Source organism: Maniola jurtina, chromosome Z (assembly GCF_905333055.1).
Source record: "Maniola jurtina chromosome Z, ilManJurt1.1, whole genome shotgun sequence".
NCBI lineage: Eukaryota > Metazoa > Arthropoda > Insecta > Lepidoptera > Nymphalidae > Maniola > Maniola jurtina.
The window spans coordinates 6,131,461-6,143,574 of record NC_060058.1 but is presented as its reverse complement, the minus strand read 5'-3'; positions in this window follow the sequence as shown (position 1 = coordinate 6,143,574).

Sequence of the window (12,114 nt, the reverse complement as noted above, 5' to 3'; positions counted from 1 at the left end):
GTTAACAAACTTACAAATAACTAAAACGAACTGAACTTCTTAATTAACATGTATATTTTTATCGACTACAAGATGGATTCGCTAAACGCGCACGTGATGATAACTATACATAAGGATTTTTTAATGGTTGTAACGGATATTTGCTTAAACTATTTAATCATATTATCTGTCTTGTTCCTAATAATTGTTTACAAGTCACGCACACAATCATACATTACTTTCACAAATACAGCCACAAAACTGTAAAGACAAAGGTACTCCGTTAAGATTTTCCATGTTTTAAGTTCTACTGTATGAATCTGTGTTTTGTCTCATTACGGCGTCATATGAAAACGCCGTGCCTCAAGTGTCTTTAAGATTGTAGGGCCTAAGTGTTGATTCAGACGTGCCACAACCAATACCACAAAACACCGGCAAAAATGTAGCTGAGCAGAAAATTGTATAAAAACGCGTATTATATAACACTATTTGAAGGAATAAATGAGTGAAATAAACTTTATCGTTCACTAGAGAACAAAACAATACAGAAACTCCTATAAGGGCCGGCACGCATATGGCGGAGCGCAGCGTAGGGCATGCCCGCGAAGTTTTCTAATCGCGTGACACATTACGCGAATTTCTACCAGAGAATGCGCGAGCACGCGCGGGACTGCACGCGGATGCGCGAGTATCCGCACGGATGCACAATTAATTTTAGAAATATTATTTTAATGAGAACAATGTCGATAATATTTTGACTGTGAAAAATGCTCCGCGCTGCGCTCCGCCATCCTCTTCGACTTTTGGGAAAAATGCCAAACAAATCAGTATATTGCGTGTGAGCAGTAAGATACGATAATTGTCACTAAACACAGCGTTTGATGACATTAATCGACACACAAAGATAAAAGATATACTTGTTGTCATAAAGAAGATTTTAATACATAGACATTAGTTATGTTTGGTGCTATGGAAATAGTGGGATTTGTTTCAACAATCATCATTAATCAAAATCAAATATTGGGACCTATCGCATTTTTACTTTTTTTGTGGTCCATCTGAATATACACTAAATCCCGCAAGCTATGTCGTCTGTCACTAAAAATAACGAGCGCTCTTTTTGTGTGCCTACTTTTATCCTTTACTATTTCAAACGCTTCACTTTCTTCTAAGGCTTCCCAAGTAACGACTGTGTTCTCGCACGTTGTGTTTCGTTCATGAAACAAATTGCTTGAGTGAAAATACATACCGCGATACTAAGTAAAATACACGTTGGAGTTATATAAATTTATTTCATTCACTCATTCATTTATATATTTGCTTAATAATATTTAATGAATTACGCACTCTTTTTTTTAAGGGGGAACTTCATTTGATCTATTTGTTTTTATATAAAGATTCTATAGTTATGTAATAGTTTAATTGTATGTCTCTAAAAACTATGTACCTCTACTAAAAATTATGTACCCTTTAATTTACTCTTTGCGGATACGTACGCTGTTTTCAAAGAGTAGCGATATCGGTTACAAGTGTAAATTAAAAATTTAAACACCCCCGACAAGTGAAGGTTACAGTAACTAGAAAAGAGCTGATAACTTTTAAACGGCTGAACCGATTTTCTTGGATTATAGCTAAGAACACTCTCGATCAAGCCACCTTTCAAACAAAAAAAAAACTAAATTAAAATCGGTTCATTAGTTTAGGAGCTACGATGCCACAGACAAATACACAGATGCACACGTCAAACTTATAACACCCCTCTTTTTGGGTCGGGGGTTAAAAAGACAGTTGCAAGATCATTCCATTCATAGATCGTTGTTAGAATGCAATTGTGATTTATTTGGTTGGTAATCTTATTAACAATACTTTATTACTGTCCATTTTAGTTTACATTTAGATTATTCAAGTTTATAATTTTATTAAAAAAAATTAAACTACTCATTTAAGCTTAAGGCACATTGGCGCAGAATCTTTATTACTCTCCATTTTAGTTTACATTAAGATTATTCAAGTTCATAATTTTATTTAAAAAAAGTAAACTAGTCATTTAAGCTTAAGGCACATTGGTGCAGTGTCCAAGCGCAGTAACATGTTTATTTTAAAACATTTAAACTTTGAAGTAAACTTAATTTTAACCCCACTGCGTAATGTATAAATTGGATAAATGGTTGTCATGTTTTAAATAAGGAAATAAAGAAGAATATTTTTTTCCAATGTTGCGTCGCTTCTTATCGATTATGTGCCTTTGTGCCCTGGGCCTTACAAGGTACCTGAATATCTCTCAGCGATAGGAAATAGGAAAACAGTACATTTATGCACTAACTAATTTTATATGGTGCATTACTTTTAAGATTAGAAAACATATTTACTGTAAGGCAATTAATAACAATATAGGTAGAGTATTTTGCTATAGACTTTACATACATACAATTGCTATATTTAGAATTTTTCATACATAACTAAATATGCGCTTTATTTTAGAAAGAGAAACTCTTTAAAATTAAGGTTGTAGGAATAAAATATTATTGTGAAAAATGTTCTCAGTAAAAACGCTTTATTATAATTAGATTCTTATAAATGGTAAGTTTAAGTTTATTTTTGGATTAAATTGCTTTAAACTCTCTTTTTTATATAAATAGCCAAGTAGTTATACATACACTAGGGATAAGAAAAATAAATAATCATAGAAATAATCTACTCAACGGCGATAACAAACCTTTTTAGCTTAGCAGTAAATACGATGTTTATTCTAAATATATTTTACCTAATTTGTAAAAAAAAATATTTCTTTTATTATACGTTTATATTATATCGATAAAATATATAAAAACGTTTGTAATAATGATATTAAAATATAAATAAAGGTTGCCACCAACTTATCTGTTCAGGTGGGCAAAATTGGAACTAGAGAATACATTTTTATATACATGTACATAATATGTAGATGTAACAGTCGATATAATATGTGGCCGAAGGTAAAAAGTGCTTCTACTGTAATATGTCTGTAACAAAATATTAAAAAATTTTGTGACTGCACAATTTTTTTATATATGATAGTTATTGTAATATTATTTTTTGAAGTGGATCGTTTTAATATTAAATTATTAAAGTTTCGATGCTAATTTGATGCTTCCTCATTTTACTTGTATAGTGTGAATTAATGTATTTTAAATATTTTGATGTGATTTACGCCATTCGATTTTAGTAAGAAAATTATATCAGTTTGTAATAGTATTTAATTACACTCTATTTTCATGTGACGATATCTTAAAATTCTGATTTCAAGTTGTTTAAAGGTAGTTAGATACATAGTATGTTAGAAAAACAAATAAAAAATAATGATAAGTACATAGAATAAGTACGATCCAGCTTATCAAAATCGATCACTTTTTTGATTCTGTATTTATTTAACGACCGAAATAAAAAAAACTATCTGTAATCTGTCGATAAGTTACAAAGTTTTGTTTAAGTTTGCTAATGGGATGGACTTATACAAGTTCACTGGAAACGATGTGCCATACAAAATGACAGTTATTTTTGAGCCGATTTGACGTGCCTCACTGAGCGTACCTGGAATAGTTAAAATTAACACTTATTAACAAATGGTCTTTGTATTGACACTAGGCTGCTGTCTCATCACTAACATATAGTTCCGAGCACACTCATAATATGACGCTCAAGTGGCTATTAGCGCCAAAATAGCGAAAATCACGTTGCTTCAAAAACAGGTCGGCAATCGCAAGTCCAGTAGAGGTCAGTGTACATTAACCGTTTTGTAATTTTCGATTGACATTTTTAAAGATTTTTAGAAAAATGTTCTATTTTTAAAGCCAATTTTCTATTTTTATATCCAGAGTAGAAGCGCTAATATACAAAAGCTTTGAACATATACGGTCTTGCCACAAAAACTTAAACAAGCGTTGAGCGCGTGTTTATTTTAAGCCTGAAGATTTCCCAAAATATAAAAACTCATGTTTTTTTTGTGGTAAGACATACTGCTAATTTAAAAACCTCTATCCTGATAACATAATTTTACTCGATGCAATTATGAAGCAAATAGCAAGTAATTATTATTATTAATGTTGATTGTAACATAAAATATACAATGATGTTACACATAGTTAAATAAATTTTTATTCCTGCATTTTGACTTTTATTTCCATCAAGCATCATAATTTAATTTTTTTCTCCTGTCTCCTAATACCTGTCCTTGTTGTACTGCCTATTTAGTTACTGTTTTAATCGATGTTTGTCGGTGAAACGATGAGGGAAATAAAACAACTTTTTGATATGTTAATCAACATTTATTTTAACATTTAAAATTACATAAAAAGGAGGCATTCTGCCTAAAAGTCTTTGATTATTTATTACGTAGGTACCTACAGAATTGATTTCATTTATAGAGTGACACATTAAAAATTTTGCAAATATTTTTTTCATTAAAAACATTTTAATTTTTTATTATGATCACAATATATACCTAACACAATATATATATTTTTATTGTGCATTACAATTATTGTTTTCAATTTTTGCTTATATATATTTGCAAAACTTCAATGTTAGTTTAGGTATGTTAATTATAAATAAATTATTTATTATTATTTAAGTGATTGAATTCATAGGGCAATGTCAGCAAAATCATTAGGATTTTAAAAGGGCCGAATATGGCTGCACTCACATCTAGAAAAAAAGTTGTACTGTACGCACCGTTCATCACTCGTTTTATTTTTAAGTTTCCTTAGGGTGCCCATTCGCAGAATGAGAGACTCGTTTAACAAACTGATATATATTGACGTACCTACGAGTAGATTGTTACCAGTTAATTTTATTAAATCATCTCTGGCTTGCTGAACAAGTCTCTGCTCCGCTCTGCTTTGGGGACTGCGTACTTCTTGTGCGTGGAACGCGTCGGAGCAATAAGGCGCGTATTATTGTGGACTTCTATAGGTCACTTTTGACAAAAATGTGCAATAAGAAAAATATTTACCATCCGAACTCTAGAACCTTAGGGCTGGCGCAAATATGACGGAGCGCAGCGCAGAGCATTTTTCACAGTAAATTATTATCGACACTGTCCTCATTGAAATAATATCTACAATCAATTGTGCATCCGTGCGGATACTCCCGCATCCGCGCGCAGTCCCGCGCGTGCTCACGCATTCTCTGGTAGAAATTCCAGTAATGTGTCACGCGATTAGAAAACTTCGCGGGCATGCTCTGCGCTGCGCTCCGCCATATGTGCGCCGGCCCTTAGTTTAGGTTCTGGAGTTCGAATGATGGCATAGACTTGCAATAGAACCTCTATAAGTTTTAGATTTAAGTGTTTTAGCTGTTCGATAATATTGTGGTCGTCCTCAGTCCGTATGTAAGAAATATCAAAAGTGGCTTATTAAAGCGGCTCTACTGTATATCCATACAGTAGAAGAGTGAACAGTTTAACAAGAAATTTTTACTTTAAAAATTTATACAATATTAAGTTTAGTAAATAATTTTAAATTTATTTAATAATATTGGGCAACAAATTAAAACACTTTGGACAATAAAATATAGTAACATCGATATGTTTTAAACTTTAAAGTAATGATATAGGTTGCATGATCAAAATCATGTGTTAATATTGTGACGTTTCTATTCTAATTTATTAAATAACTGATATTATGACAGACCTCCTAATTTAAATAGCATTTCGAAACTTAAATTTGGATTAATTTAGGGTCGCCCGTGTAAAACATTTTTCGTGATATTAAATAAATAATCATAAGTTATAAATAAAATTTTTGATAGTAAAATGTAGCTAGTCAAAAAATTTAATTTATATCGTAAATATTATACTTAGTTTAGTCTAAATATTTAGTTGACGGAGGTAAAGTCAATTCCTGTTGAAACACTTGCCTACTTATTATTATCAAATACGCATTAAGGAATACAAAAATAATTTCTAATGTATTAGCCAGAATTAAAAGTTTGTAAAAACACCGACAATTCTCCCCAACAGCACGCCCAAGACAGCAACCAGTGAAATTGCTAAGATAAATTATTTCTTCAACACAAATCAAGCTTACTGTGCAAAAATCAGGAATTTCTTAAATGTTTCAATATTTCTCTTTATTATGTAATTTGGATATGTAAGTAGGTACCAAAATTATTTCTGCTTAACTCAGTAAGTAAATATATGCTGAGCATAGTGCTATTGAAATTGTCCAGTTGGTCCCAACTCTGCAAATGAGTAATTGCAGGCTCTACTTACGCATGAAATAATGTTAATTGTAGCATTTTTCATTAATAAACAAGTTCGCTTACCAGGGACTCTTCCACATATACACGCCGTAATTATAAGTAATTGTAGAGTAGCTATAATTATGTAAGGTTTATAAATTATTACGATATGATACCTAGTTAATATTAGAGTGATACGATTAAAAAATACTAGGTACGCGGTAACATGGGCGATAATTTTGTTTAAAAAATACATTTTGATGATTTATGCTTATTTTAAGGAAAGAGCGAAATGGCGTATCGTAGGCGTATAATATAAAATTATTTTTAGTAATTATTATAAAGTAACTAAAATAGTAATATGTACCGAATTAATAAGAGAAAATTTAAAATCCTCGTCGATAGAATCGATATCAACAAATATTACAATGAATATCGTGAAACGAGCACAGCATCTGTTCTGTTCGCGGTTTCACATAGAGATGTGAGAATCATGAGCTACATTACATACGTTGACGACAACGAATGGATGAACAAAGAGAGCGATCGTAGAGCAAATTCAGATTGCCATCGACTGGCAACTGAATATATGAAATTATGGTTAAAACAAGTCAATTTATTAATAGAATCCTATTTCCAAATTCAACTTAAACTATGCAAAAAATACAAAAAATGTAATTGATGTAATGCATAGTGCAAGCTACCTAATCTGCCGTATATCTAAAATATAGATAATCCGAATTCAAGGTAGTTGACAAATCAATTTTCTTTGCTGTTACAATATTATTATGTAGGTAAATCGGCCTACTTTACCTTTACATTCGTTGTATACAACCCACGTATTTGGCTTTCCGATACGTTAAAATACAATATAATCATAATGGGATTAATTATAACTCTATCAAATGAAATACATTTTTGCAGGACATACTTATCTAAATCTCCTTAGCTTACCTGTTTTCTTTTAGGTTAAGTATATGGATTATACGTGAAACTTGGAGTGAGCTGCGGCAAACGAGGAGGTGCATACGTTAGTCCTAGCAGGATATACGATGCAGCGTAAAAGTCTTCGCACATTACACCAACTCGACGCCCACTCCACTCGTAATCTCCATCGTAAGAAAAGTACGCGTGCTCCACGCGTTGTACACTTCAATTACACACTCAACGTTGAAGAAACACGATATTATAAAGCTCACATTTCCATGCTTTACTGTCAGTTGAGTTGGAGTTGAGTTGGCATCAAGTTTATGTAATGTGCGAAGACCTTTATTAGAAAAATACAACACTAACAATTCCAGTAAGTGCCATTAAAATAAATATCAATGATATTAATAGTCATATATTATAAATAAACGCTTAATACATATAATCATAATAAGTATGTATTTATCATTACATTAACTTTATGATTTTCTACCTACTGCAGTAGACGAGGCCGCGAGGGCCAGACCTTCGTTATATTATACGAGCTGAAAGTTTCTGTGCGAATTGTCCCCAACACAGGGAGGAACGATCAGCGATTATGAAGTTTGGATCATTGACGCTTTGGCAGATAGGTAACATGGGTGTATAAAATTACTTTCGTCAAAGTAAGTATAAAGTGCAATTTTTTTTTATATTTACTTCGGGATAGTATTAGAAATCAGGTCATGCATTGCCAGAGAGTATCGTGGCAACCCCATGCCAGACAATTAAATTTTAATAAATTGCAACTAAACTTACGTTATTGTATAAAAGCTGAATTTTATCTTACTTGGGGAACTATCAGAAGATCGTAGAAACGAGGCAATTTCGATAGTCTATCTTACATCTTGCCGGACAATTTGAAAGTCTGGCTCTCACAAGCTCTTGCTCTATAGGTAAATATGTGCAATAAAAATAATAATTGAGGAGCTGGCGAACCAAACTCTAATTTTACCTTTTCTTCCGATCAAAAACCTTTTTATTCTTTATTCTCAACTTATTGGCCTATTGAATACAAATCTGCTCTCATTTTTAAGCAAAACGGCCTTAAACTATATTGAAATTGAGCCCCAAGTTCATGATTTTGATCACTAAATACTACGAAGTTCAATTCATTTCCAAGCAAAAGGGCTTAAAACTGTGTAAATCCAATATTTGAGTTTTCGATCAAAATGGTACAATTACTGGAATGTTTCAACAGTTTTCATTCAGTGTTTGCTCCTCCTGTAAAATACTACCGCTACATAAATATACATAAGTAGGTATGTATACACCGTTTTATCCCCGGCTCCTCAATTAGGCAAGTATAAGATGGAATACTTTACAGTGTACTTCAATTACTTTACTTATCGAAAAGTGCTGCATTATGTTATATTGCATACGGAAAAACACAAAGGGCCGGGCACATATGGCGAAGCGCAGCGCAGAGCATTTTTCACAGTCAAAATATTATCGACATTATCCTCATTGAAATGACATCTAAAATCAATTGTGCATCCACACGCAGTCCCGCGCGTGCTCGCGCATTATCTGGTAAAAATTCACGCGATTAGAAAACTTCACGGGCATGCTCTGCGCTGCGCTCCGTCATATGTGCGCCGGCCCTAAGTCATCGTATGGTACCTAAATTGTCACAATACTGAAAGTAAAACTGAAAGTGAAGTAATAAAGAATAAGACTTATTTTATAGGTATATAAATAAAATTGTGCTAATGACTTTAAAATATGTGATATTAATTGTTAGAATAAATAATAACATTATGATAAAAATACTAATTAATATTTTAATATTAACTGGACTGCTACGTCCAATCTTAACTAATACTTTGGGACTAATAATAATTATTTATTATAAAATTTTCTTTTTAATATTAATAATTCCTACTTTTCATCCGTCAGTGCGGGGTTTCCATGTTATAAACGATGGAAAACTTTCGAAAAAGTAGTTGATTAATGTTTGACGGTTGATGAGAGGGAATGTCCTCATATCCAAAAAGTAACATGTGAAACATTTCCAAATAGAAAACTATCAAATGCTACCATTTATGATATTCAGCCATTTTTTTTGTGTTTATGTTTTTACAATAATTATATTTTACTGGTATATAAAATTTTCATGGTTATCAATAATGATTTGTAATGATAGCTGGTATTTATAATGCAAGTATTATTAACATAGCGTGACGTCATTTTCGCCGTCAATCTTATGGTTTATTATGTCTCGTAACTACAGTGCCACCAACTTATCTATTCTCTAATTCAAGTGGAGCATCGCTAGTGCAGAATTTGGTATTGCTATTTAAGAAATTCACGGTGAAAAAAGAGGATCTGCTATTTTGAACATCCCGAACGACGATAAACCGTCCCAGACTGAGTTATGGATTAGGCATGATCACCTGCAAAAAGCCGGGGCGGGACTCGGGAGAACTAGTTTAAACAATATTTTTTTAACCCCAAAAATAGGCATTGTCTCTGGTCTGATCTAGTGGTATGCTACGGCAATGGCTAGTAACCGACCTACCGGCAAAGCCGTACCGCCATGCCGTGTAGAAATCGATAAGTGTAAGTTATTCTGTTACTACCTTAGACGGAATTCTCATTTGTCACCAGGTGAGATCGCAGTCAAGGGCTAACTGTTAATCGAATAAAAAAATCCCCTCATTTCTCAGTCTCGGATAGCACGTAAAGCGAACGTCGGTCCTACGCCTGATCTCTCTTTGATTCTGCTGGATTTCCGCCCAATCGGGCTAAGAGAATGAGACAGTAGGTAGCACCTGTTTTTGCGCGCGCGCACGCATTAATTGTGCACTATAATATTTCCCGCGCAAATGGCTAATCTCTATGGAAATTCGCCGTCGTGGCCAAATCCGATCCCGAGGAGAAAAAAAATTAAATCATATTTAAGTACTTAATTCAAATTTTTGATAATTACGCACTAACTTCTAAAAAAAAGTATAATTTTCCTATATTGCTTGTGCTTAGTACTTACTTAGGACTTGATAATGAAAAGATAAATAGATGAATGGGTTTAATTTCAGATTTAGAATAATAAATAAATAATAATATAACTTAATAGGTACGTTTGTATAAAGAAGCGCGCAGGCAGTGTAACTATAAGCTCCAATCATGCTACTTCCAGTCAAAGGTGATATCTACATTGTATACCTAGTATAATTCGAGCATTTAAACTACGTGAGTGATTTCACTATTTTAAACATATATATTAAAGCACGATTACAATTTTCGTTTTTGTCGGAGTAGGTATGCCCGATTAGTTTCAAACCATTAAATTCAAATTCAAAATATTTTTATTCAATTAAACTTTTACAAGTACTTTTGAATCGTCAAGAGCAACCACTGGTTCGGATTGCCTTTCCTACCGAGAAGAACCAGCAAGAAACTCGACGGTTGCTCTTTTCAAAGATTTGATATACAATATTATGACATGTATACAAGTAATTAAAGTCCCGCGCATTGCTGGAGGGAGCTGCAGGTCAAATCCACGCTCTTTTATCATTTACATAATCTTCGGTTGTATAATATGCAGGAGCATAGTTTTAATTGATTTTTTAATCTTGTGTATATAGGCAAGTCCAAAATTGATTGCGGAATTTTGTTATAAAAGCTATACCCACAAATGACTTTTGGACTTTTGGACCGCCACGGGTACGTGGTGCTGGGGCCAGAGGTCCCGACGCACTACCCGTACGCCGCAGCATATACGCCTGACGTCATCGACATAGCCGTCACCTGTGGCTTGTCCGCCACGCCGACGTTAGACGTACTGGATGACCACCTCATCTCCGACCACCAACCAGTCCTCTTGACGCTGAAGACAACGCCGATGACTTCTCTTCTCCCTCCGCCAAAGCATCGCCAGGACTGGCGAATCTTCGCCGAACACATGGCCAAGCATTCGCCGTCCTTTAGAGTGGAGAGCCCTGCAGACGTCGACCGACTCGCCGAGGACCTCAGCGCGACTATGTCCACCGCGCTTCGAGAGTCCAGACTCGACGCTGCAGCCATGCGAAAACCACGCCAGCTCCCATCCTACATCCAAGCGATGCTGGAGGAGAAGAGGAAACTGCGCCGGACATGGCAAAACCAGCGGTGCCCGACCATGAAGACGCGGCTCAACGCTCTGGCCGCCAAGATCTCGGAAGCGTTACAAATCACCGGGGCGATCACCATCCGGGGTACTTATGTTAAAAGAATGGACCTATTATAATAGGACACCACGCGATTGGTTGGCTGAACACACTCCAACAAAAACCTAAGTTGTAGTCGTCCTGAATACCTATACATCACTAATTTTTAATTACCATAAATAATCTACTCAATAGCATTCGTTACCTTTTAACATTTATGCGTTTAAAAAACTTTCATAAAACGTTCATAAAAAAAAAGATTTCGACGAATTGAGAACCTCCTCCTCTTTTCGAAGTCGGTTAAAAATAAATTTGGTTAAAAATATATTGTTAGCTTTTACGTGAAACCGGTGCGGTGTTGCCATTTCGTTTCGTTTTTTTGTAGCATGAGTATAGTGAGCCACACATTTATCAATATTTTAAAACAAAACAAACTTTAATAATTTTGTTTGATTGTAGCTCCTAAACTAATGAACCGATTTTAATTTAGTTTTTTTTTGTTTAAAAGGTGGCTTGATTTAGAGTGTTCTTAGCTATAATCCAAGGAAATCGGTTCAGCCGTTTGAAAGTTATCAGCTCTTTTCTAGTCATTTTTTCGTTAATTTTTTTTATGGTAATTATTGAAATTTAGTCGCATACACCATCATCATCATTATAATCAACCCATCGCTGTCTCACTACTGAGCACGGGTCTTCTCTCAAAATGAGAAGGACTTGTCCACCACGCTAGCCAAGTGTGGATTGGTAGACTTTACACACCTTTCAGAACATTTTGGAAACTCTCAGGCACGCAGGTTTCTTT